This window comes from Polypterus senegalus, chromosome 8, assembly GCF_016835505.1.
Source record: "Polypterus senegalus isolate Bchr_013 chromosome 8, ASM1683550v1, whole genome shotgun sequence".
Lineage (NCBI taxonomy): Eukaryota > Metazoa > Chordata > Cladistia > Polypteriformes > Polypteridae > Polypterus > Polypterus senegalus.
The window spans coordinates 183,125,817-183,153,461 of NC_053161.1; the positions used below are offsets into that span (position 1 = coordinate 183,125,817).

Here is a 27,645-nt window from a genome sequence, read left to right on the forward strand (position 1 = left end):
AACTACATAACACTGTATATTTCTTTTTATTCTTGATATATATATCTTGTGTATTGCACCTTTTGACTCTGGAGAACGATATTTCGTCCTACTGTGTACTGTAAGTATATTGTTAGGATGACAATAAAGCTCTACTTGACTTGACTTTGCGCATGAAGGATGGTACTTGTACCAAGCGATTCCCGAAAGATTACAAGGAACACACACAAGAAAACATTAATGGGTACCCAATCTACTGCAGAAGAGAAGAGCCAACTGCACAAATAGGCAAGTTTATAATTGATAATCGATTGATAGCTCCGTACAACCCTTGGTTGAGTAAAAAATTCAATGTATATATTAATGTCGAAGTTTGCTCATCTATAAAGTCTATCAAATATCTCTACAAATATGTTCACAAAGGTTATGATGCAGCTTCTGTTACCTTACAACAAGAACATGCTAACGATGACTTGGTTCATGATGAAATCACAACTTTCTTGGATGGAAGATATGTTAGTGCTCCAAAAGCTATGTGGCGCCTTAATGAGTACAGTATGTCAGACAAATCTCACACAATTATACGATTACCTGTCCATCTTTACAAATAACAAACTGTCCTGTTTCGTGAAGGTCTCGAAGAAGAAACCTTAAATCAAGAAGCAAAGAGAAAAACCATGCTAACAGCATGGTTTGACCGGAATAAGATGGATACTCATGCGAAATCACTCCACTATATAGACATTCCACACTATTATGCTTTCGATTCCAAGGCTAGCGTGTGGAAGCGACGACTCCGAAAAAGTAATGTTATAGGTAGAATGGCAATTGTCTCTATTCAAGACTCTGAACGGTACTACTTCGGCACCCTCTTAACTCGGATTCCAGGAGCTACTACTTTCCAGGAGCTTAGAACCATAAATGGAAACATATGCAGCTCATTTAAAGCAGCATCTCAAGAGTTAGGTCTCCTTAACGATGACAAGATTTGGCAGGACACTCTTTATGAAGCTACACAAACTAAGATGCCCGTACATATGAGACAACTCTTCACTATCATTTGTGCCTTTGGGGAATCTGTCAACATCCCGGACCCATGGCAAACACAAACTGGCAATTTGCAAAGACCTGTTTACTAAATATTCCACTGACACTGCCCCGATGTACGCTCTCTCGGAAATTAATGAAATACTCAAGTGCTATGGTATGACTTCAACAATTTCATCTCCCAGTCACCGAATTCATCCCACCTTATACTCCAACCTGTGTTGACATTCTCCACGAACAAAAAGTAGCTTCATATTTCTACCTTCTCAATGTTTACCACAACAACAAGACCCAGTTGCTCAACTTTACGGTAATATTAATGTCTCGACTGTGACTCCACAAGAACTTGCTGCAAAAGCAATACTGAACGTCACAAACGACGATTCTCTACATATTAACAACAAAGTTCTTGATCTTATACAGGGTGAAAAAGTGACTTTCAAGAGTGTAGATACAGTGGTCAGTGATGATCCTAATGCTCAACAAACATACCCACAGGAGTTTTTACACACCCTCACACCAACTGGCATGCCTCCCCATATCATTCATCTAAAGGAAGGAGCCATAGTTATGCTCATCCGAAATATTATGCAATCAAAAGGTCTTTGCAACGGAACAAGACTGATCGTTACCCGGATGCATACACATATTATTGAGTGCAAACTGATTGCTAAAAATTCTGAAACAATCTTCATTCCCAGAATCTCTCTCCTTCCTTCCGACACAAATCTCCCTTTTAAATTTAAATGCACACAATTCCCATTCAGACTCGCCAACTCCATGACTATCAACAAGTCCCAAGGACAAACATTTGCAAAGATCTGAATTAATCTACAACAACCAGTCTTCAGCCACGGTCAGTTGTACGTGGCTTTTTCTAGGGTTAGATCTTTCGACTCATCTCCAGCAAAACACCTATTCACAAATGCGGCTTTCAAGAAGTATTTCTTTCTTCTTGATTTCTCAAATCCTTTCTCACCGTTTCCGTTCCTATTCTTACACCGCCGTATGCTACATCTAGTCACAAATATTTTAGTAATTAACACATTAATAAACTCTTATTAAACAGCAGCAGCTCCCAGTATTGTGAGATTGGCACGGTGGAGGCCTTGTGTGCCTCAGTCGTTTTTAACGCTCCATTTGTGCTTCTGATGGACCAGTTTGCTATGGGTAACCCTAAAAGAATGGGGGGGTGGGGGGAAGGGGACAGCAGAGTAAAAGCGGATAATAATTGACATTCATGAATATTCTAATTAAATGAAAGTGAGTCTTAGCCAGAAGACAGATGCCTGTCCTGACAGTTCACCTAAGAGTGACACAAAGAGGTGACCCACACAGCCCACCTCACCACCGCGGTCCAGTGCAAAACAAAAAGTTATTGGGGTACAGGAAGAAAACCAGAGTACCTGTACAGGGCAGGAGCCAACAATAGACCACCATAGAGTACACTCACATTCAAGTCCACAACCACAAGACAAGTTAGATCTGCCAGGCCACTAAACCTGAGCATCTTTAGAGAAGTGGAGAAAATAAGAATAAAAGAGCAGACATGGAAACTGAATAGAGACTAAAAAAACAGGCTTAGATTCAAATTCATTCTGACAGAACTGTAAGGCAGTAACACAAAGATGCCCGAGGGACTCCTTAACTGCTCTTTAAATGGCTGGCCGGTCACCAACCCCGCAACTGTCATAACTGAGCGCCGCGGGGTGAAAAAGAGCAACAAAGGCAGAAATCAAAGCGTCTTACTTGTGGAATGGCCGTCTTCTCGATGCCGGCGATTCGCGAAGGAAACGACAAAAGAACACTCGGAGGGGAATGAACAGGCGCCAGCAGTGTTACTGGGAGCTACGAACTAAAAATTGGGACTCTGCCACGTGAAGTGAACTGCTGATACGAATGAACAGCAATGGCACGCGGGTGGCCACAGTAGGATTCACTCGAGCAAAGTTCTGCGGAGGGCTAACAAACACGAACTCGCCGCGCGCGGTGATTCTAATGGAGCGAATGAAAACTCACACGTCCATAAAGCGCATCTCCAAAGTACTTACTGTCTGCCTCTTGCCGATGAGTAATTTCTGAACTCGGTCACACTTCTGCCTCAATCGACAACAGTCCTGCGCCTGTAGTGTTTCAAAAAGCGAGGCAGGGGCAGTGTGGCTTCAGGAGCCGTCGCATGGGATGACGTCAGCCTGTCTCCGATTTCGCGTCACGTGCCAGTTGAGCGAGAATACGCTGTAGCTGGAGAGAGGCTGGGTGGCTCAGTGTCCTGCTGCCTTATAGGAACCTATTAAACCAATAATGTCATCGGAGAAGCTGCGTTTGTCTGGGGCTGCCACTGAGCCGATTGTTTTTGTGATCATGAACTGAGTTTAATTTTTTTTTAATTAGAGTAAGATTTCCTGTAAACAGTTCTTGTAAAATTTAGGAAAGTTCTTGATGTCTTTTTTGTTTTTCAATGCAGCGATTTTATATATATATATATATATATATATATATATATATATATATATATATATATATATATATATATATATATATACACACATATAGAGGTCCCTCCTCTCTTTCTTCTCTGTATCTCTGCAAAGACAATCTTATTAATTGCATACTCTGAAAGAAATGCTCACCGCCTCTTCTCTACCTTTAAGTCTCTCTTAAGTCCTTCTGCTGCTCCAAGAACTTTGTCATTCTCTTGATGATTTTGCTTCTTTCTTCTCTTTCAAAATCACCAAAAGACCCTAAAGACATCTTCTGAGTCTCTTCTGTGTCGTTCTCCTCTTTCATCCGTCCCTACTGTAAATGACTCAGACATTTTTGACCCCGACCTGTTCTCTGGACCCCACACCTTCACACCTTTCTACAGTCCATCTCTCCTTCCTTGATCCCCTATATCTCTTCTCTTTTCAATGCCTCTTTGACCCCAGTATCTTCTCTACTAATTTCAAGACGTCTTGTTGAATCCTTATGCTCAAAAACTCTCTTATCCCATCTGCCCTTGAGATTTACCATCCTGTGTCCATTCTGCCATTTCTGTCCAAAACCCAAGAAATCATTGTTCATAAACACCTCTCTTCATTTCTCTCTGACTATAATCAACTAGATCTACTTCAGTGTGGATTCTCCAAGGGTCCCTGTACTGAGACTCCACTGCTTTCCACCACAAATGCTCTTAGATCTGCTTGAGCTCCTTCTCCCTCCTCTGTCCTCATCCTCCTTGCCCGTTCATCAGCCTTTGTTATGGTTCACCACACCCTGCTTATCTCTTCTCCTAATTAAATTGGAATAAGCGACTCTGCTTTGAACACGTTCAAGTTCTCCCTCTCGGACCGATCCTTTTGTGTCTCCTGGTCTAACTCCTTGTCTTCTTGACAGAACATTTCTACAGATGTGCTTCAAGGACTGGTGTTGGGTTCACTTTTCTTTTCCTTGTACATTTGTTCCTTTGTCAATGTTATTTCATCTCACCATCTTCTCCTACCCCCTCAGTGATCGGGACTCACAGATCTCCTCTCATTTCTCTCTTACAGTTCACTGCTTTCAGCCGAGATCTTCAGTTGCCTCCCTGCCATCTCAATCTGAATGAATGACTTTGTAATCAGAAAAAAGTAAGAAGACACTTTTCAAATTTACTGTGAATAAAGTGGAAGCATACAAAAAATAACATTATTTTCCATCTTACTGGAAATTTTCTTTCATTTTGAAAAATAATTTATTTTACAGTTTATTATTGCTTATATTTTGAATTAGATATTTATGGGGCCACCAAAATCTATTAAGTTCTTGAATCCAGCAACATCCCTGTATTATTTTTTAATCCTTTCTTATGTGTAAATTTGCTTTGTTGTGTAATAAAAATTTCAAAAGTAACCTGCTTAATAAAGCCCTGAAGACACAGCCTACAATGAATCTCAGCAGAACAACAAAGTATTTCCATAATATTCTCATTATGATCTACTAATGTGGAACTGAACTGATAATACAGCCCTGCCAGCAGTGGATCGTAAAGTGGAGTTTATTTTCTTTATCTTCATTACGCTCAGTTCAGATTGGCCCGTGTCATAAATCCTCTTAATCTTCTTTCGTTTAAAGTGTAAAGGCTCAGCTCTTGTCATCTTTCCTCATAACTCATCCCCTGTAACCCTGAATCAGCCGAGTTGCTCTTCTCTGGACATTCTCTAGTGCTGCTATGTCCTTTTTGTAGCGTGCAGAACAAAACTGCACTCCCAGCCTATTAAAATGGTGGCCCGCTGGCCACTTGCAGTCCAGAAACAACCTCTGATTGCACAGTCATTGGTCCAACCAGAATCACAGAGACAAACTGAGAAAGACACATTTTGTAAGCCTTTAGAAATTCCTCCATAAATTTCTACAATTGCACAAAACATGAATGCCTAGCAACATACAACCCACAATGCAGTGTGTTTTTGTGTCTCAAGGTTGGGTTAGTAGTCTATGATACTGTGACCACCTGTCCAACTTAAGGTTGATTTTCTTTGATATTGGGAATTCTGTATTTGTGATTTTAAACTATCAAGCACAATATTATATAGTACAGGTCACCAGTGCAAGTGGTACAATGGTAGCTCCGCTGGCACACATTAAGGAGATCATGGGTTTGTGTCCCGGGACCTCCTTATGCAGAGTTTGCAAAGCAGTGAGAGTAGCAAGTAAAGCACTCTGTAAAGGTAAAGAATTATTATTATAATTATACTTGATGATTTGTCAATTTCAAATTTTAAAATGTTATGTGTTTTCATCAAATAAACAAAACATGTAGCACTAGGACTTATAGCCTCTGTGTACCTTCACAGTCCTTCAAACTTGATCCAAATGCAATGTATGCACACCTTTATGTTAATAAACTGGTCACCACCTCTGTGACTGTCTTTGAACTGGATGCCATGGAGTGACAAACGAGAAACAAAGGCAGAAATCAAAGCACCGTACATGTGGAGTTGCTGTCTGCTCAAGTTTGACGATTCGAGAAGGAAACAATAAAAAGAACAAACGGAGAAGAATGAATAGGAGCCAGCAGTGTGACTGGGTGCTACCAACTCAAATTTGGGACTCAGCCACGTGAAGTGAACTGCAGATACCAATGAACAGCAGCGGTAGGCGGGTGGGCACAGGGGGACTCCAGTCACTCAGGTGGTGATTTAAACAAACCTCCTGTGTGTCCCCTCAGAGTGCAGTAGTCGTTGTATTCACATGTGTTGGTCGCCATTATCACTTGTCATGGCTTTGTGCGCTGAGAGCTTTGAGAGCAGTGATAGTGCTTGGCTAATCTGTTAAATACACTTTGTGATGTGCCTGGGTCATATATGACCAAAATATTTAACTTATTTCAAAAGGGAAACAAATGTTATTGCTGATATTATGCACATTTTTTGATTTTATGAACTTTGAAATACACCTGGGTCAGATGTGAGCAAAATGTTTATATTTTTAAATTTCAAAAGCTGAAAAAACAAAACAGTATTGCTATGATGAATAAACATGACTTGTTTGTCAGCACATTCATTTGTGTTGGTTTAAAATTTCTCTGTTGCTTACTGGCCACTGAAAATGTCTGGCACAGCTAAATTTCTTGGATTGAAAATCTGACCCAACTGAATTTGTAATTGAATAGCTGTGTTGTATACAGGACTCCAGATGAGACCTCATCAGTGTGTTATAATGCTGGAGCAGAACCTCCTGTGACTTGTACTCCACATATCAAGGCGCTATATAACCTGACATTCTGTTAGCCTTCTTAATGGCTTTTGAACACCGTCTGGCACTTGAGAGAGTTGAGTCCACCACAACTCCTAAATCTTCCTCATAAGGTGGACATTTTATTTTCAGACCTCCCCAGCATTACACCTTGTGTACAAAGGAGAGTGAAACATCTTATAAAAGACTTACTAATAGGACTGGGCACTCTTAAAAATAATAATAATGGCACTTTAACAGGTTGTGTGGTTCCTCATAGACCACTGCTCGACCAAGAACCATTTCATTCATTTACAGTACATAAGAAGTGGGCTCTTTAGGCTTTCAAAAGGCCCCTGTGAGTCAAAAACAGAACATCAGGCTACCTAGCAGGACACTGAGAGGTCAAGAAAACCTGAACTGAGCCTGTGGTTACTGGAGGAAGAGAGAGACCTTTAAAAATTAAGAGGACATTGGGATTCCATATATCTACTTCATCTATTCACAAGTATTAATACAATCTGTGTGATAGATAGATAGATAGATAGATAGATAGATAGATAGATAGATAGATAGATAGATAGATAGATAGATAGATAGATAGATATTTATTTGTCCAAATGAGATATTTGGCTTTTTGCAGAGGTTCTTCAAATAAAAAATTTATGGATCTAAGAAGCAAGTTTCTTCTGAAACCTTTGTGTGGATTTGGAAACTAAAAATGGTTTTCCTATACAGAATCCCTCGGAATAATCATTTCTATACCTTAATTTTTAAGCGTAGGGCTACAGTTCACATATGTGGCATGGCTGTATAATAAATACATATATTTCAGTTTTGAAATATTCATTGTTCTTCCTTGCATTCTGTGAGAAATTCTTCTCTATATTATTATTTTTTTTAACCCGATTTTACAAAATATGGAAATTTAGTTGTTAAAAGGTCATTATTATTAAATTATTAATATTTTTGTTGGTGAAGATTTCACCTTTGTATTCTTTTAAAAATTGATATGATTTATTTTGGGACAACTGTAATTAAAATGCATTAAAGGTAAAAGGCTAATTTTGGAGTGGGGGAGATTAGGATTTCACAATTCCTCTTTCTCTTTTAAAATGCTGCTGCTACATTCATGATTATCAATGTGTATTTAAGGGTGTGGGTTTATCTTTTATGTAATGGTTGTTTATTCTTGCAGTTATGCTGTGTACATACAGTATATTTGAACTGCTTCTTTTACCCTTTCTTGTACAGCACTTTGGTTCAGTTCTGGCTGTTGTTGTAAATGTGCTTTAAAAATAAAAATGGCCTTGCCATGCTTTAAAAAACATTATTTTAATACATAACACTAAGAAGTGCAAATCAGAGACAATGGACTGTAAAAATGAAGTTGGTTTGCAACATTTATCACAAAAAATTTAAAGAATATATAAAATAAAAAAACAAGAATTGTAGGTTGTAACTGAACAATGTCGGACATGTATGTTTGTTACATTTTCTCACAAAACACAGTCATTTTCCTTTTTCCTCTCACGTTATCTAAAGATGCATGTCTTCCATATCTGAAAAAAGTATGATGAAGGGTCTAAAGACATATTCCCTCTCCTCTTCTTCTGGAAACTCAGATAGCAAATCAAATTTCTGAAGGGCCTCCTCAATGTCGTCTTTGTCCATTGACAGTAATGAAGGGAGTGAGATGTGCCACCTGAACGCAGAAATGTTCTCAGCACCCCACTTCTCTGCCTTGGTAAGATGCTGAAGGATTCTGTGTGTTGCTGTAATACATTTTATTGAAAGAAAGAAAGAAAGAAAGAAAGAAAGAAAGAAAGAAAGAAAGAAAGAAAGAAAGAAAATCCTTTAAATGGTCATCATAAAGCTTATAGCCTGTTCCTCCACATTTAAAAGGAATGTAAGGAAAGTAAAAAAAAATAATGTACAGTATTTTCTGAATTTGTTATACATTATTAACATTACTAAATTCCGATTGCAGATTCTACAAGTCTTCAATGTTTCTTACCATACACTATTATTAACAGAGCACACAATACATTTCAAATGTTTTAAGGCCGTTAACAGTTGTACTAGTACTCTAGTTTGTCAAATGATGTAAAACAGGCTTTTAGTCTTTTGGGCTTTGACTCCTACTGGTTAACGATTAACATTCAGCATCTGAGACAAGCATGAAGTCTTTTTATACATTTTATTCACAATACCATAGGCATTGTAAGCCAACATCAACAACATGTAATTCATCTTTCTTATTGAAGTTTATAAAATGATGTGTCTGTACCTGCTCATCAGTGCCCTGTGCTGGATGTTGGAAAAAGGGAGGCTGATATTTCTTCCAAAAGTAAAGATCTGAAGCCTGCATGAACGTGGTGCTATGGAATACCAAGACATTTGTTCACTTCAGAGGTGGTGCAAGTCTTTACTCTGTCTTCTCATTAATGGCTCAATAAAGTCTAAACCTGAAAACAGAGAAAATAATATTTACCTAAGGAAATGTTAAAAAAAGAACCAAAAGAATAATCACAATAAATGACCCTGTCCTGGATGTCCATTATTTCTGTACCTTCTCATTTTTTCTTTGATTCTTGACCTTCATTTAGAAAGGCGTTTGCTCGCTCAGTCCGATGTCAGCAGTTACTTCAGTGATTTGTAAAAGAAACACTAAGTTTATATCGGTAAGCATTTTGACTATTTGTCTTTGATTTACAATATGGCTAAGTATATTTGCCACATTACCGCAGAACTAAATGAAAGTTATTAAAGGAACATTAAATTTCTTTTACCCCTTGGGCTGGAGTTCTCAAGTGACATTCTACACCAGCACTTCCTCGAAGCTGGCATGTCATTCTAAAGAGGACTGAGCAGAGTCACGTTGTAAAAAGGAGTTTAATGTTACAAAAATATTTATGCAAACCATTATAAACATTCATTCAAAATATCTGGATTTTGAAAGGTAGGTGTTTCTGTAACATCAAAACCACTATGGACAATATGCTGAAATTAAAAAAAAAATATATATATATATATATATATATATATATATATATATATATATATATATATATATATATATATATATATATATATATATATATATATATGTATATAATAAAATAAATTAAACATAACACAAATATCCAACACAAATTGTAGAAGGTGGCTAAAATGGGAACCAACAACCAGATCTAATCCTCCCTCTACAAATACTACAATGAAAGTAGAGAGGACTAAAGTTGAGACACACCTCATTAAAAGTGAAGGGGGCCTCGAGGATGAAATACAGAGACACCACAAAATGGTCCTTTGGAATGCTGGACACAACATTAAATACAGACATACAAAAAAAAAAGTTACAATATGAAATGGTCACACCATCAACATGACAATTCCACAGTTATGGCTATTCATCTGACTTGGAAGGCTCTAATACATCCATCCATACATCCATTATCCAACCAACTATATCCTAACTACAGGGTCATGGGGGTATGCTGGAGCCAATCCCAGCCAACACAGGGCGCAAGGCAGGAAACAAACCCCGGACAGGGCGCCAGCCCACCGCAGGGCACACACACACACCAAGCACACACTAGGGAGACCCTAATACAAAAAAAAAAAAATAACAAGACAAATATTAAATACTGACATTTTACTGACAGTAAACTGTTGGCAATGACTTTTAAACAAAAACAACAATGGAATTGGTAACTTGGGACACATCCTGTGTTACATCTGGAAATAGTAAAACAGGCCAAACAATGGAAAATGCTCAGCTTTTTAAACTATATTTAAAAATGTTCCAATTCAGAAATCTAAACGTCAGTATTGTTTGCAAGCACACACTCCTGGCATACATACAGCAAACTACCTGCAAACTTGACAATGTGGCCTTCATGACTCTGAAGGCAGGCAGCAGGATGCTGTAGTCACTTTGCTTTTTACAAAGAGGGCACTTGGATTCGTTTTGATATTTAATCAATGTAATCAAAGTTGGTTTTATATTATCTGAATTTAAGGAGAAATGTGACTGTGGAAATCAAGACAAAAATAATATGTAATACTAAATTGGCAGAAAGCGCTAATGTGCTTTTATAAATAGCTAACTCAACTACAGAAGATTCAAGTTAAATAAGATAGTTAACAAACATTAATGAGACGATAAACATAAATACCTTTCATATTGTACACTAACATTACAGATTCTCCACATAACATCTCATAAATAAGTTAAAAGTTAATATAGATGTAATAATATGGCAAATATTAAAAAGAAATAATACAAGAGGTAAAAAATAATTAAAACAATATGCTTAAAAATAGGAATATGTCAGTAATGACGATCAACAGAGAACACTTGGATTCACTATACAGTACATAATCGTACATCTCATTAGTTTTGTTTACTTGAGCTAAAGTTTCTTTAAATATACTGAGCTTTTTATTCTGGGAGTCCATACCTGGTTCTGTTGTGACATTGATCCGTGTCCTTTTCTTTATTGAACTGGAAAAACTGTACAGGAGCTCTTCTCCTTCTCTTTCTACGGACTATGGGCGTTTGTGGGGAAGACTGTGGAAGGCAGGAGGTGTGGAAGACCAGGGGCGTGGAAGGCCGAGTCTGCGACCTGCAGCCATAGACATATATAGGTAGATGCTGCACATCACCGATACGTCAGCGCATCTGCCCTATTGCAAGTGGCAAAAGTGCTATTTAAACTAATAAAGGTAGACATGGGTTTTCTGATGAAAAAACAATAACATTTAAAACAGTATCATTTACATACAGCAGATTTTGATGAATCATTTACATGCAATTATTTATATCCATTTATACACTAATAATAATAATACACTAAAACGCATCCATCTCTTACAACTTCTTCAAAATTCTGCTGTCAGGATAATAATCTGTTTTAATTCCACTGAACATATTACACCGATTCTCTCTCAACTTCACTGGCTCCCTGTTCACTACAGAATACAATACTAAACCCTGCTCTTAACATTTAAAGCTCTCCATAACCTCACTGATCTCCTCCAGACTGACACTCCTCTCGCTCACTTGATCCTCATCTGCAGCTCGACTTTCTGCACCACACGTCAGACTCACTGCTATGGGAGCTCGAGCGTCTCTTATTGTGCTCCTCAACTCGGGAATTCACTTCCCTTTCAAATACGTCAGCTCGATTCAATAACACATTTTAAAACTGCCCTCAAAATGTATATTTTCAAACTGCCATACCAATTGTGAATTTTGCACTGTTACTGCCAGTTACATTTGCTTGTTTGCTAATTATTGCTTTTTGATTTATCATTGTCTTGTTTTAATTTTACTAATGTTGTTTAATTTTATTGTAAGGTGACCTTTAATGCTAAGATTATAAAACGGGATTTTCTAATGGCCACATATAACCAAAACAATTGTTCATTCTTACCTATGAAATGTAATCCCTGTGATCCAGTTTGGAGCGTACAGCGGTTTATACAATCCCAAGCAGCACATTCGTGAGGCATCTTTATCCATTACTTCACTCCACAGCAGTGCCACTCACAATATGGCGGGGACTTTGACGTACGATGCTGCTGGTCATGCGGCGTCTAGTAGTAATTCTAAGTCTAAGCCAGCAGCCGGATATAATTGTGTTCGCTTAACTATCACGTGATCCAATGTCGGCCGCAGAATGACGTCATCCAACGCGACAGCTGCTGTCTCGCTTTGTGAAACACTACGGACGCCAGACTGTCGCTGAGTGAACGAGTTCAGAAACAATCCAATTGCCAAGAGGCAGGCAGTAAGTGCTCTGTATTTTGGGAACGCATTTTGTGGATGTGTGGAATCGCCGCGTTCGTGTTCGTTAGCCCCCCGCCGAACTTTGCTCGAGTGAATCTTCCTGTAGCCACCCGCGTGGTTTCTGTTCATTGGTATCTGCGATTCACGTGATGTTGCCGAGTCCCAAATTTTAAATCGTACCACTCAGTCACATCGCTGGCGCCTGTTCATTCCTCTCCATGTGTTCCTTTTGTCGTTTACTTCTCGAATCGCAGACATCGAGGAGACGGCCATTCCACACGTACGGCGCTTTGATTTCTGTCTTTGTTTCTCTTTTGTCCCTCCGCGGTGTCCAGTTCAAAGACGGTCGCGGATGTGGTGACCGGCCGGCCATTGAAAGAATCGCGAGGAGTCAGATTACTAAAAGTGAAAAACGAACTGGAGTCCATGACCGTGGAGAAGAGTCTTAGAGAATACGAGCTGAGAACAACAGTATCTGTATTTACACACACGGCCTCAAAGCTGCTTAACCCAATGCCGACATTTACATGCATTGCTTAAATAGACACTTAAATGTGTGAGTTTTTTCCCCATTTAAACTGTATGAAATATGATAAACTCCCATGTTTCAGTGCTAAAGCCAATCCAGTAATGCCTGTTAGTGAGTATTAGAGAAGTTAATAGAGATTTGTGTTTTGTGTTACTGCCTTACAGTTCTGTCAGAATGAATTTGAATCTCAGCCTGTTTTTTAAGTCTCTGTGCAGTTTCCATGTCTGCTCTTTTATTCTTATTTTCTTCACTTCTCTAAAGATACTCTGGTTTAGTGGCCTAGCAAATCTAACTTGTCTTGGTGTGGTCGTGGACTTGAATGTGAGTGTACCCAATGGTGGTCTATAGCTGGCTCCTGCCCTGTACAGGTACTCTGGTTTTCTTCCTGTACCCCAATAACTTCTATTAGTGTTTGTTTTGTGCTGGACCACAGTGGAGAGGTGGAAGTTAAGGTCCATTTGGCTACTTATACATGTGACTTTATCATACAGACCCAACCAGGCTGTGTGGGTCACCCCATGAGCCACTCTTAGGTGAACGCCACTGTCAGGACTGCCATCCCTCTTCTGGCCAAAAACAACTTTCATTTAATTAGAATATTCATGAAGGTCAATAATAAGCCGCTTTTACTCTGCTGTTCCCCCGAACCCCACAATTTTAGGGTTACCCATAGTAAACTGGTCCATCAGGGTGGAGTGTTAAGAAAGACTGAGGCACACAAGGCCTCCACCATGCCAATCTCACAATACTGGGTGGTGCTGCTGTTTAATAGGAGTTTATTAATGTGTTAATTACTAAAATATTTGTGATGTGTGCAGAGTGTACTTAAACAAGATGAAGCTGAGAAACTTGAAACTTGTTTCAAAGTTGTTGAAAATGACAGTTGTTTGGAAGAACATTTTTCTTTCCGAGCATGTCAGATTTGCCAACCACCGTTGCTTATCTCATCACCTGACCACGTTTATTTAAACAATTGTCACATTTAGTGATTGTGTGCCGACCATTCAGCAGAGTCGTGCTCAGCCCTGTTTCTAACAGCCAATAGCATGCTGCTGATGATGCCTGTGGTGTACAAAGGGTTAACAGCTGTCACTCTTCAGCAGCAATCTTCACCCTCTGTTTTATTTTATTTTTCCCCTTTTGTTTTGCTATCTGAAACATGAAACAAGAGAAAGAGGAGCATCTCTTATTTTTGTTAGGTTCAAAACCTGCAGTTTCTTATTCCTCTTCACTTAACTCTATGCCTTCTACTTCAGGAGGAAATTCACTGGTTGTCTTCTCTCCTGCACACAGTCTGCTAAGACTAAAAACAAAATCAAACCTGTTTAAATTTGTCTTAGCGAGTCACAGGTTAGTTGAAGTCAGACATTGGGTGTCTCACATTAGGTGGTCCTCTTTACAGGGACACACCACCAACTGCCTCCATCTCGTTAAGATTATGTAAATGAAGGCTGTGACTTACTTGAATAATGGTTTTGGATTTTGTAAGCTTGGGGCAGTTTCACATTAGACAAGTTGACCAGTGATTTTAAGTTCCTCCTTCATATGCCCCTGTTTTTTAACATAATCCTGAGGCCTAACTTGTATAAACCTTCCTTCACATTAACTATTAACAAAATTCTGGGACCCTAACAGTATTGAATGTTCAACCAAAGTAGTGAATACTGTTGACACACAACTGTGCAAGATGGCCACCTCCTTCTTCTACCCTGATGGACCCTCATTTCATTCCCAAACTTATTTTACAGCTAATGTGACATGAAAAGCGATGAGTTACTGTGCGATTGCTGTGAACTGTCTGACTTGACATCAGCTTTAACTAACAGGATGTTATAAAAATCAAATGTCTTTAGATCTGAATGATGCAGTTTTAATGGAATCGATTCCTGTTTTTTTTCCACAGAGAGATAAAACTCTCTGCCATATACTGTAACATTTAAATGGCTGTGAAAGAGGAGACGTGTGAGGCTGACATGAATATCATGGAGGAGAGGACCATAAATGTTAAGGAGGAGGAGGACTGTGAGTGGGAGAGTGTCCACCCCAAACAGGAGAGTCTGGACATTAAGGAAGAGGACCATGAACTGGGGTCAGTGAGCTTTAAAGCGGAGGATGAAGAGGAGTGTGTCAACATTGAGGTGGCCAGCTTTAGGAGTATGGAGAGTGTCAAGGAAGATGACCTTCATTATGGAGATCAAGATGGAGCAGTGACCGGGTTAGTCTCTTCTCATAGCAGACACTCTTCACCTCTGGAGTCTTCTATCAATGTAAAACATGAATCATTACAGTCTGACAGAAAGACGGCTGAAGGAATTTCATCTCCTAGAACTGAGGAAGGTCAGCCACCACCTAAGACGTCATCTGAAACAAGTAAGTGAAAAATAACAATCGGTGTACGTTTTAGTGTCAGGGTTATGGGCCTGAAAGTGCTGTCTTGTGCTTTTTTTTAAACAAACTTAGACGTTCAAACTTTATTAAACACTGTAATTTCACTACATTTTACAGGGTTTAGGAGTCTGCACTTCTTCAATTATTGTTTGTAACATTATTAAAACACACTAAGCCTGTCTTTGGTAAAAAGAAAGTTTGTGAACCCTTTGGAATTTTTTATTTCTGCAATAATTTCTCCTAATTCTTTGGCCTGATCTTCAATTAAGTCCATAAAACAGACAAGCACAGTCATTTTAAACTAATAACAAACAAAGAGACCCTTGTCATTCCAGAATACATTGTTTAAACATGGGAACAGTCCAGTTTGTGACCCTCTGTCTTTAGAAACTTTCTGATCCTCCTTTAGCTGCAGTGGCCTTCACCAAACATTTCCTGCAGCTGCTACTCCGGGTTCAATTTCTTGTCTATTCATCGTTTCGAACGTTTTCAGTTCCTTGATGTCTCAGGGATTCCTTCAATGATCAGCTGACTTCAGGTAAAGCCAATGAAGCCTAAGCTCTTCCTTTTGATTGGCTGGTCCGGAACACCAGCTTTCTTCTGTGTAAGCCTTTCTCTTGTTGATTTCTTTATTTGTTTCATCTGATTGTGTTTTTTATTACCTAATTTCTCTCAAGCTTTCACTATCATGACATCTCCTATCAGATTTCTTTATAACAATTTTTAATTCAGTGCTACATTGATGATGACATCCTGTCATGGTCCTGCAGAAACAAAACAGTCCTAAACTGTGATTCTACCATGATGTGATAGCAATGGTGTTGCAGACCAGAGGTGACATTTATAAAACTTTGCATGGAATTGAGCTCAAAAAAAAACAGGAAAATGTGTATGTCCAGAAAAATATATAAGATTTATAAACCGGGTGTATGCACATTACTACAAAATTTACTTTTTGTAAGTCATAGTCACTTTTTAAATATGTGTATGTGAACACTCCTTTACCTGCCACCCTGTAAACATTCACATATGGAGCCTGTTGATCTGTTACCTCTATATGCAATGATGATGCTGCAGAATTAATGGGCTGGTAGATCAGCCTCTTTCTCCTGACACTTTGAGGCCCCATCACCTTCATTCAAGAACATCTGGCTTTGCTTTTCATCTGAGAGTGAAAGATCACACATGTAGTTACAGCACCTCTCCTCTGTTCTCTGGGGTTCAGGAAAAAGGTGTAGGGCAAAACTGTCTGTGCAGGAAGCCACTGTCAGCTGGCGCATATAATGATATGACCTGACCTGTTAATTATAACAGCAATCATTTGAAACACTGAGGGTTCAGCAGGTTACCTCGCCAACACATACTTCACCATCTAAAGCAACATCACGTCTGTCAAAGCTATTTTGTCTCAAAATAAATGAATCATGGTTTGAGTGAGGCCATGGAGATGTGACATTTGTCAGCCACATCTTGGATGACTTGTGTAGTAATGGAATGTCACTGCTTACGATTAAAAAAAGCAGCTTCAATCTTGCTAGGTGCCGTTTCTGCAATATGAGTGCAGTAGAGTGTTCCAGTTGTGTTAAGAGAGCTGGCCAATGCTGCAGATTGACTTTTTGTGTTGGCAAAAACATGTCATGTGTTATGTGTGTACACCCACACTATATAAAATGAGATGTAGTGCATCAGCAGTAAGTTAATGGCTTCCAGCGCAGCAGGCATAATGGAGTGAAGCTTGGCTGAGATACTGTTGAGCTGTTGGCCACTTCCCTGAGAAGAGACATCAACTAGCAGATATAAAGTGATGACAAAGTAGAATTTCTTCAATGCAAATACATATCATTGGCTCTCTTTAAGGGAACTAAAATACAAACTGTACGTCATAGCTGTAATTTCTGAGGTGTCATGTTTGTCACATTAACGCACATTATAATAATAGCTTGGTAAATTGAATTATTCTTGCGAGTCGTCATTTAGCTGATTTGGCTGCCTTTTCCTTCTTGATCGAGGGTGTCATCATTTCCCAGTTTCTGTAAAATGTTGTGTATATAAGGGTCAGAGTTACTGTAAATATGTTTGTTCCCCTGTCAAGTTTCTTTTGTAAACCTTAACACTTGTATGGGAGGTTGCATACACACATTTCAAGTCCAATTTTATGTGTATGCAAGCTTTATAAATGAGGCCTTAGGACCTTCACTAGCTTATCTATAGATAGGTCTCAACCAAGGCAGCCTGACTCCAAACTCAACAGGAGGCTTCAGCATTCACAGACCCAAAATATATTGTTGGCTTAAATAGTTATAATAAAGTACTCATCAAATGTCAGTAAATAACTGAAGGACCACCTCCCTGATATTATATATGCTGGGGGTGGTCCTTGAGGAGTGATATTGGTGTGACCTCACCTCTTAGGGTCTCACCCACTTAATAAACCACACAATATAAACAACTTGAAATTACATAATCGGAATGAAAGGGCAAGTAATATATGAAAATTATTGAAAGCACTGAATAATCTAAGATGTTCTTTTAAATGCCTGTATTTGCTCTCCCAGCTTTACTTTTATTGCCCTTTGTTACAATACAATACAATACAACATTTATTTATATAGCACATTTTCATACAAAAATGTAGCTCAAAATGCTTTACATAATGAAGAATAGAAAAATAAAAGACATAGTAAGAAATTAAAATAAGTCAACATTAAATAACATAGAATAAGAGTAAGGTCCGATGGCCTGGGAGGAGAGAAAAAAAAAAAACTCCAGACAGCCTGAGAAAAAAATTAAATCTGCAGGGATTCCAGACCATGAGACTGCCCAGTCCCCTCTGGGCATTCTTCCTCTTTGTATTTAGAGTTCTTACGGAAGGATTTCCGTGCTTTCCCAGCTTTTTTTCTCCTCAAGTTTTATTTCCTCTTGACAATCTTAGAGTTATCTTTATGTGATGTTGGGACAGCTTAACTGTTAGCTAAACTAACAAGCTTGATGGTCTGATGAATGATCTCCTCTTGTCTGTTACATTTCTTGTGTTGTTCTTCTGTATGTTCATGAGAAGATCTTTATCGAGAAGAGACAGCTTTGCAAGAACCCACATTTCTTTCTTTTTATTTGTCTGAGTGCCTCTAAGCCACACCTCCAGTGTCCTCTCATTGGTTGAACACCTGACTTCATGGGACTGTAAAGGTTTAAATGAAATGTTCAACATGGACAGTCCAATTGTTTGTGTGTTATGAGTTCAGGCTGATTATGTTTGTCTGTAGTTGATGATCAGACCACATTCAAGGGTACACAAACTTTTTCTTGCATCTGTAAAGCAATTTAAATTTTACTGAAGATTTTAAGCAACATGTTCTCGGAGCTGCTTAATCCAACCAAGTGTCCATCTTTAGCTAACAGTCTTGTGTCTGGCCTGTTTGTGTTGTAATGTGTACAAGAACACAGGGACATAGTTGGAAACCAGTTTTGGGTAAATTTTGCACAAACATTAAGATCTTCTTCACACAGAGAACAGAAAATTGAATAAGCTGCCAAGTAGTGTGGTAGACAGTAGGAGTTTAGGGGCTTTCAAAACTCGACTTGATGTTATTTTAGAAGAATTGAGTGGATAGGACTGGTGAGCTTTGCTGGGCTGAATGGCCTGTTCTCGTCCAGATTGTTCTAATAAAGCTGCAGTCACCTTATGTATTGCTTAATCTCCCTTTCTCTTATAGCAGGTCTTTTTGTGCTTTACTTAAGTATTGTTTAAGTGTTAATTTCTCCAGCTTTGAATTGTCTATCATTTAATGGTAAATGTTCAGGTTGCTCAGCTAGTTCTGTATTTCAGCTGATGGAAAGAGAAAGACATTGAAAGGTGGAGTTTAGATTTTCATAGGACTTTTTTACATACGCACTTGACGTCTTGGTGTGTTAGAATGTTAATGTTATTTATTGATTGTCATGAGTATCAAGTTGTGTTTAGTAAAGATTTACTCCATGTGATTATTATGACATCATATTTGTTTAAGGTTGGCTTGGGCATTTGTGGAGTATTTGAAAGTGCAGAAGAAGTCCTGTGTGTGTGCTTTTTCGAACAGATTGTTTTCTTTCTGATTTCTTTGTTTATGAAATATGTTCCTTCTTTCAGTTCTCCCTTTGGCACATAGTTTTGGTATCCCCTGATTATTTTTTTCTCAGCTAGAATCTTTGCCGTTATACTATTTACAGTATACGCATTATTATCTAAGCGATAGAAACTGAATTGACCACGTTCAAGACCTCAGGAGTAAAGACCACTGTAAGGAGTTCTGGACAGCAGCTTGTTGATGTTTGTCATGATGACAGCCCCAGCCGGCTTTAGAGGATAGCAGTAGTAAAGGAAACTGTCAAGTTGAAGAATGAAGCCTCTCATGTAATTTTAGCAGGAACATCTCCTGATGTGAATGAAGTTAATCAAAAAGGTGACTGACTCCTACAATTGATTAATAAAATCCCACAGAATTAATCATTAAATTTGACTTCATTTGCATACATGAACTCCTATTAAATTTAATACACAGTAAAGCGCAACACATTTAATTTCAGTTAGCATAGTGCACGTCCATGAATATTATAAAGGGCTGTATAAGTGAGACCGGTGGGTGATAAAGCTGACCAGTCCTGGTTTCACCTGCCACTCCTCACCCAGAGCAGACACTAATACGAGTCATGGCTCTGATCTCGGGTTTCTTCATCTTATAATTTTTTTTCTTAGATTACTGGTGCTCCTGTGGGTCAGTGCATTAATACTTGTTCATTCTTCTGTGTTGCCTTAGTGATTTAAATGAGCTATTTTTGTATACATTTTGCATTTAGTATGATGCTCATTTGAATAATGGCTTTGTTGTAAGAGTACTCCATGACACTATCCTGCAATTACTGTTTTTACAAATTAATCTAAAAAATGGTCTCATCAGAGCATCAACATACCTTTTGTGGTTTTTGGTGCGACAGATGAATTGTTCTGATCGGACGACACTCCCTGGTTCTTTGCATTCAAGGCCACTGAAAAAAGCCCAGAGGAATTTGAGGATGGCATGGTGATTGATTACTCTGGAGCAGTTTCTACTGTTAATCAACTGACGGCCTTTATATTGGAGCAAAATGGAGTTCTAAGTGTGACTTTGAATGAATCAAAAGACAGGAGGTTATCTGACCTTCATAGTGATATTGTAGAAATTAGAAACGAAAAGCAGAAACTCATGTCAGTTTTTATTCAGGTCTGTACTCAAGTGGAGCAGCAGGACAGAGAGAATATATTCCTTTTATGCTGAGACCCAATCTCCCCATAAGAAACTTTACAGACAATAAGATGGATCAAGAAGAGGCAACATCAGACTTACTGGAGTTCCATATAATAAGAGTGGGAAAATGTTTGGCTTTATGAAGAAATAATGGCTTTTTTGGTTTTCAACCATTTCTAATTTCAGGCCAGGCACATAGAATACATACCAGGCAAAGTGACATGTATGCGTCCAGTTCTGACTGAGTTACTATTCTGAAAGATGCACGCAAAAATTCAAATGTAAATTTTGAAGGGTGGAAGGTCTACTTTTACTTCTAATTATTCAGTCATCACCACACCAACCCCACAAGACCTCATCTCAGGTGATCAAAAAGGCTCCACAAATTGATCTTTCTGCTTTCCTGATTTGTCTGGCAAAGCTTCAGACTTCTTTCACTGGTGTGCAGCGGCATTTCACTGACCCTCAACAGGCACTCAATGCCTTTGACTCCTTCATGTTACTGGTACTTAGCCACTTTGACTGTTTTATGTATGATTGGCCAGTACTGCTTAGACGTTTTCCTGAATATTGATTCATAATGGCTACTTCTTCCTTTTTTTTCCATGTGTGTGTTTCGTGTGTGTACATACACATGTGATTAAAGAGTCTTTGCGGGTTGTGAGGGGTCGGGACACGAGCCTTTCATGCTCCAGATACTTTCTTCCCACAATTGTTTAATATTTGCTTGCCTGTCATATTTATCTTCAGATGTGTTGTCCATATTTTCACCTCATTGACTCTTGTATTGTGAGTGTTGGGGTTAGGATGGGATTGTTTACTGAGTTCTCTCCATGTTTGCCCACTCATAAGCAGATCCTGTTTATTTTTTCCTGTGTTTTTATTTGAGAGACCTTGGTTTAGATTTTTGCATATACGGTTTAGTGGTGTGATTCTGGAACTACTGTCTACATTATACATGACTGCTGGCGGGGCTATGGGGTTAACTCGTGTGGCAACTTGTAATGTATTTCATTTACAGGTCTTCTTTATTGCTCTTCATTGTTTTCCTCTCTCCTGTCTAATCTCAGTGTCTTCTCTTCTACTTGCAAGCACTCAAGTATTGCTGATTTATTATCTTTGAGCTTGGCTGATGCAGCCTGTTTTAAAGATTTGTTTCTTCTGATTAAATTCATTCATCAATTTGCCTCCACGTGTTAGTGTGTGGCAGTGTCCTTCTCAGCCAGTAGTAAAATAACATGGACTCTGTTTAAGATCCACCTTGCGTTTGACTGGTTTTTAAAGAGCATATTCAAGGCCTGACCATTGCTAATGCCTCCAAATATTTTCACTCGGCATACAATAATATTGATAATCTTGAGAAGCGTCTGAATAATATTTTAAATTCACCCGTGTTTTTCTGGTCCAGTACAGAATCTCAAAATGATGCTAATCAGAGAGAAGGTAAATGACCATCTCGTACAGAGTTGAGAATTAATTTCATGTGCACTCCTTGCCATCTCTCTGGTGCTAAACTGAGTGAGTTATGAGCTCTTAGACTGCACAGATGAGATTTGTTAGCCTCCATGCCCCAGATCGAGCAAAAATATAGTGATAGTACAGATATATAGGTAATATCACTAACTACTGCTTGGAAATTGATAAGGTTTATTTTATTTTTGTAAACTTTCCCCTCTGCTGAACTCCTGTCTTTGGAGTGATTGTGTTTTGTAATTTAATTTACCAGAACTCTCACAAAATGATGCTGATTTTCTGGGGCCCCTGTTTTAGCTGAAGAAATTAAATCCATTAAATCCATTTTTAAATCAATTTGCAACAATAAAGCCCCTGCCCCAGGTGGAATGAAGACAGAAGTATATTTTACATTTTGGCCCCAAGTGTCCAGTTTGCTGTTTCAGGTCTGGTGTCATGTGGGTCTCTGGGGTTGTTTAGTGACCTGCATGTTTTATTTATTTAAATTTTACTCAGTTCTCATTGTATATTAAAATGTTTTTGCTTTACTATCCTTTTCCTCTTTTTAAAGTAAAATTTAAAAAATATTATGGAGTCAGGTGGCATTGGACTAATTGTTTACAAATATTAACTCTTTTAGGGCGGATGTCGACTCTTGTCGACAGGAGGGGTTGAGGGCGACAATCAGCTGTTAATGGCGACAAATCTCACTGTCACGTCACAGGCATTCCTTCTGTGCTTGGAGGAATACTAGACTGGTTGACTCGGCAACTAATCCTTGCATGTGTGTAAGTTGCATAATGTAAACAATGGCAAGATGGCATCGACATGTGACAAGGGAGCGAAGCGAGTGCAGAAAAGAAAACACTCGGCAGACAATGTTTTGCGCATTATCGCAGAGTCTGACTCTGATTTTTCAGAATCGGATTTTATTGACAGTGATCAGGAGATCGAGCAAGAGAGTGAGAAGCAGGCATCAGCTGATGAAACACCAGCCGATGCCGCTCCTGCGGATCTGCTGCCAGTTGAGCGCCTTCACGCAGCCGATGCATCTACGGCAAGGTTCGCTTGGGATAAATACACAGACATTGATCTGGCTACTGGACTTCACAAGACGGCATGGCTTGCTGTTGAACACGACAGATCACTAGCTGCTGTACTTCAGGCTGCTCTCTCCTGATGCTGCTTTTCAGCTACAGTCAGACGATTCAAACAGGTAGGCAGAGAAATGTTTTGAATCGCGGGCTGCGTTTGCATCGCATTCTCGTTTTTCAAAGTATAAACCCACAACAAAAGACGAGATGAAGCATGCTGTGGTATTACAAATAGATATGGGACAGAACTGGTGATATAACTTCAGGAAGCATTGGTCCAAACGTGCTTTGTCCCCTGGTGGCTTTGGACAGGTAATGCAGCATGGTGATAGGTACGTGCTGCTGCAAAGTTTTATTCACTTCTGTAATAAACAGAAGCAAAACCCATGGGGTGAGCCAGACTATAATACCATGCATAAAGTTCATAAAGTTTCAGAAGATGAAAAGAGGTGACAATACGGTTTTCATGCGGGAAGAAAACTTGGTGGCAGTGGAATGGCACGATGGCAAAAGGGTGACTTGTCTCTCTACAGTACACACTAACAATATATGTGAGAAAGTGCAGCAACAGACAACTGAAATGTAGGCACCAAAGCAACACGTATTGTAAGCAGTGCAATGTGGCAATGACTGAAATTGGCTGCTTTGAGTGAGATCAGACTTTGCTGGGTAAAATGTATGTGATATGTATGTGAAATTATAGAGTATGCAGGCTCATACAACATGCAAGACAGTAACATTTGTCAAAAGTAAATATTTTTTGTTGATTTGATATGTTAAACAATTGCTTTGCGTTCTTTTTTTAAAAAAATGTTAGTTTTTGGAAAAATATTCAGCCCTGGGAGATAAGAAACAAAAAAAAAAAAAATTGCCCTAAAATAATTAAGACACAATCTGTTTAATAAAAGTTCATTTCAGATATTTGACATGACACTCTCCAATGTAATGATGGGTGATGATTATTACTTTCTACATGCAATAATTATAATATATAATGTTGTAATATTTACAGAATATGATGACAAAATGATTATGCCATTCTGTAATGTAGTTAAAAAAATCAACAATAGTTTCGTTGATTGTGCCTGTCACATGTGATCTGTTTATTTTACTTTTTTAACTTCTTGGCTGCTATAATTGTGCTTATGTGGTGAGTAGTTGAAATACAAATGAAAAAACTGAACAAGTTGAGTCTCTAATCACTTGCTGCTAAAGTGAAATGATTGCTTATGCTTGTCAAAGTTTGTTCATAAATTAAACCAATATTTATTTGGTGTTGTCAGTATGAAAGCGGTGGGTTTAAAACTAAAACTTTTTATCTTTTAAACTTTATACAGGAATCAAACTTCACTGCTGTTCTGAATGTGGCAAACAGTTTTCAAAGAGAAGCCGTCTTCTACGCCACCAAGTTATTCACTCAGTAGAGAAGCCATATGACTGTTCTGAATGTGGTAAAAAGTTTTCAGAACGAGGCGTTCTTCAGAGCCACCAAAGAATCCACACAGGGGAGAAGCCATATGGCTGTTCTGAATGTGGTAAACAGTTTTCAGATAGAAGCAATTTTCAATCCCACAAAATAATTCACACAGGGAGAAGCCATATTACTGCTCTGAATGTGGAAAACTATTCTCTAAGAGTAGTAATTTTCAGACGCACATTAAAACTCACTCAGGAGAGAAGCCGTATTGCTGCTCTGAATGTGGTAAACTGTTTTCAAAGAGAAGCCATCTTCAGATTCACCAAAGAATTCACACAGGGGAGAAGCCATATTGCTGTTCTGAATGTGGTAAAAGCTTTTCACGGAGAAGCAGTTTTCAACGCCATAAAATAATTCACACAGGGGAGAAGCCATATGCCTGTTCTGAATGTGGTAAACAGTTTTCAAAGAGAAGCAGTCTTCAAAGCCACCAAAGAATCCACACAGGGGAGAAGCCATATGCCTGTTCTGAATGTGGTAAACAGTTTTCAGAAAGAAGCCACCTTCAGCGCCACAAACAAATTCACACAGGGGAGAAGCCATATTGCTGTTCTGAATGTGGTAAAAGCTTTTCACGGAGAAGCAGTTTTCAACGCCACAAAATAATTCACGTAGGGGTGAAGCCATATTACTGCTCTGAATGTGGAAAACTATTCTCTAACAGTAGTAATTTTCAGATGCACATTAAAACTCACTCAGGAGAGAAGCAGTATTGCTGCTCTGAATGTGGTAAAAAGTTTACACAGAAAAGGAATTTTCAGAAACATCAAAGAATTCACACAAGAGAGAAAAAAATGACAGAAATTCCCTCACCTTGTCCACAGATGAATACAATACAATGCTAAGCAACAGAAGAAAGAATTCAAAAAGTTTGATGAAAACAGAAAAAATCTAATTGGGGAAACTACGAGTTAAGTGGTAAATACACTGCCCTCCTCCAACAGCCTCAGGAGGAATCAGGACTTACTTATGCATGGCTTATGAGAGGCGATCTGAGACCAAAAGATATACGCCTCATCATAGTTGTACAAAACAGTGACTTGGACACAAAGTGGTTGAGATCAAAAATAGAAAAAACAAAAAAAAAAACATAATTGTCACTTCTCCCACAAAGAGCTACAGACATTCACACATCTTGTTGCCTGGTGCGAGGTACTGATTGCTGAAGATTTATACACTGCACAACAGCACAAAGTGGCCAGGCTCATTCATTGGAAACTCTGCATGAAGTACAACTTACCAGCACGAGAAAGACACTAGGACCACAACTGAGACCGCACAATGGAAAATGAGGAGGTGCAGGGGCCTCATGTATAACGCCGTGCGTAGAACTCGCACTATAACATGGCGTAAGCACAAAAGCCGAAATGTGCTTACGCACAGAAAAATCCAGATGCAGGAATCTGTGCGTACTCCAACTTCCACGTTCTTCCGCTACATAAATCCCGATCAGCGTGAAAACTACGCTTCGTGCACGCGCATTATGTAACGCCCCAAATCCTCCCAGAATTACACCTATTTGAATATGCAAATCAGTATAAATCGCCCTTAAGCGCAGCCTTCTGTGAAAAGACAATGGGAAAAGCACGGGGGGAAACATAAGAATTTCAGCGAATACCAAGTGGAGGCAAAGGAAAAACATACTATTTGTTCAAATAAACCGTGGTATAATCAACAAAAGGAAGTTGATCGAGTGGCATAGCGTGTTGGAGAAACATGAAAGCTCACATCCACAAAATCGCACAGTGCCGGAAATAAAAAGAAGTCACATATCAAAGTCGCCGTGGAAAGCCGAGTTGTAAGCCCATTGTCTGAGTGTCATATGAAAGCTTATTAGGGTACAGAGAAAAATGGTACACGGTGGGGAAAAAGCACGAAATGTCCACTTCAATCTCGACATTTCCACTTTAATCACGTAGTTTATTTTGTCATTAAAGTAGAACATCATAAAATTCATCTTAAAATTGTTTAATTAACCAGTTTCTAAAATTACATCGTAATTAAAGTAGCACGTTAAATGCTTTGTTTTGTATTTGATCTTCTATGTGCTCTATGCGTGTGAATCACTACTTGCTTCTTAAACCGGCTCTCTTCCTCCAACTGGACACAGAGTCCATTACATTCGTGATATTACAGCTCTAAATAACTAAAATACTGAGATGTATACGTGATGTCATTTTCATGATGATAGGAGTTAAAGCACGTTATTAAACATGTTTCACTTCGATGAAATAATTTATTGCAGCAGTACTCGGGCGGCTCTAAGCTTGTGGTGGCACTGGGCAGAGGAAGAATCGGTGGCTCCTTCGCCCGCCAATGTCATGCACGGTGGATGGCCGCGTATGTTGCAGACACTAGCGGCTTTGTCGCTGTGTTGTTATTTTCTCTTTCTGTTTTATATTCAATATATATTGGCGTAGCCGTCACTGCAGTCAGTGCTTTTCTTTACCCAAGTAACCGATCGCCACACAATCAGCTCTGTAATAGAAGTTGAGCCACCTGTAAGCTTAGCGCCGATTCTTCAAAACGTTTAAAGAACATTGAAATATCTTCGTAGTACATGTTTAATTATTCTATCCTTAAAGACACTCCCAGTGAAGAATATAGATTATTTAAATGAAGTTAAAGTTTTATCTGTATAATTTAACAAACATATTTTGCTGCATTTCACCTTAAAAATGATATTGTCATCATATGTAAATATGCGCTTTATAAAGTGGCTCAGGTTGTGAGATATTATAACTGTAGTGCAAGTTGACAGTGGGGTGATTGTACTTATAAGTACAAACCGTTCTACAAGGAGCAATTGATTGAGTGCATTTAAAGTTCTTGGGATTAAACTGTTTTGAACCACGAGGTCCGTACAGGAAAGGCTTTGAAACGTTTTGCCGTGGCAGAGACAGCGTGTCCTTAATGCCGTATACCGA

The 27,645-nt window shown here is 38.8% G+C and overlaps 1 protein-coding gene and 1 pseudogene across 3 annotated transcripts in view; one reads left to right on the forward strand and one right to left on the reverse strand.

Moving 5' to 3' along the window:
• The window catches only part of LOC120533527 (zinc finger protein 239-like), a 304,582-nt gene extending 301,408 nt beyond the window's left edge, over window positions 1–3,174 (reverse strand). For all 3 annotated transcript variants that reach the window (XR_005634529.1, XR_005634527.1, XM_039760458.1), the window contains exon 1: window positions 3,078–3,174. The gene's annotated coding sequence lies outside the window, so the exon portion shown is untranslated. The remainder of the gene's footprint in view (window positions 1–3,077) is intronic.
• Window positions 3,175–12,364: 9,190 nt separating this feature from the next.
• On the forward strand, window positions 12,365–25,807 carry LOC120533514 (annotated as a pseudogene).
• The last annotated feature ends 1,838 nt before the right edge of the window (window positions 25,808–27,645 follow it).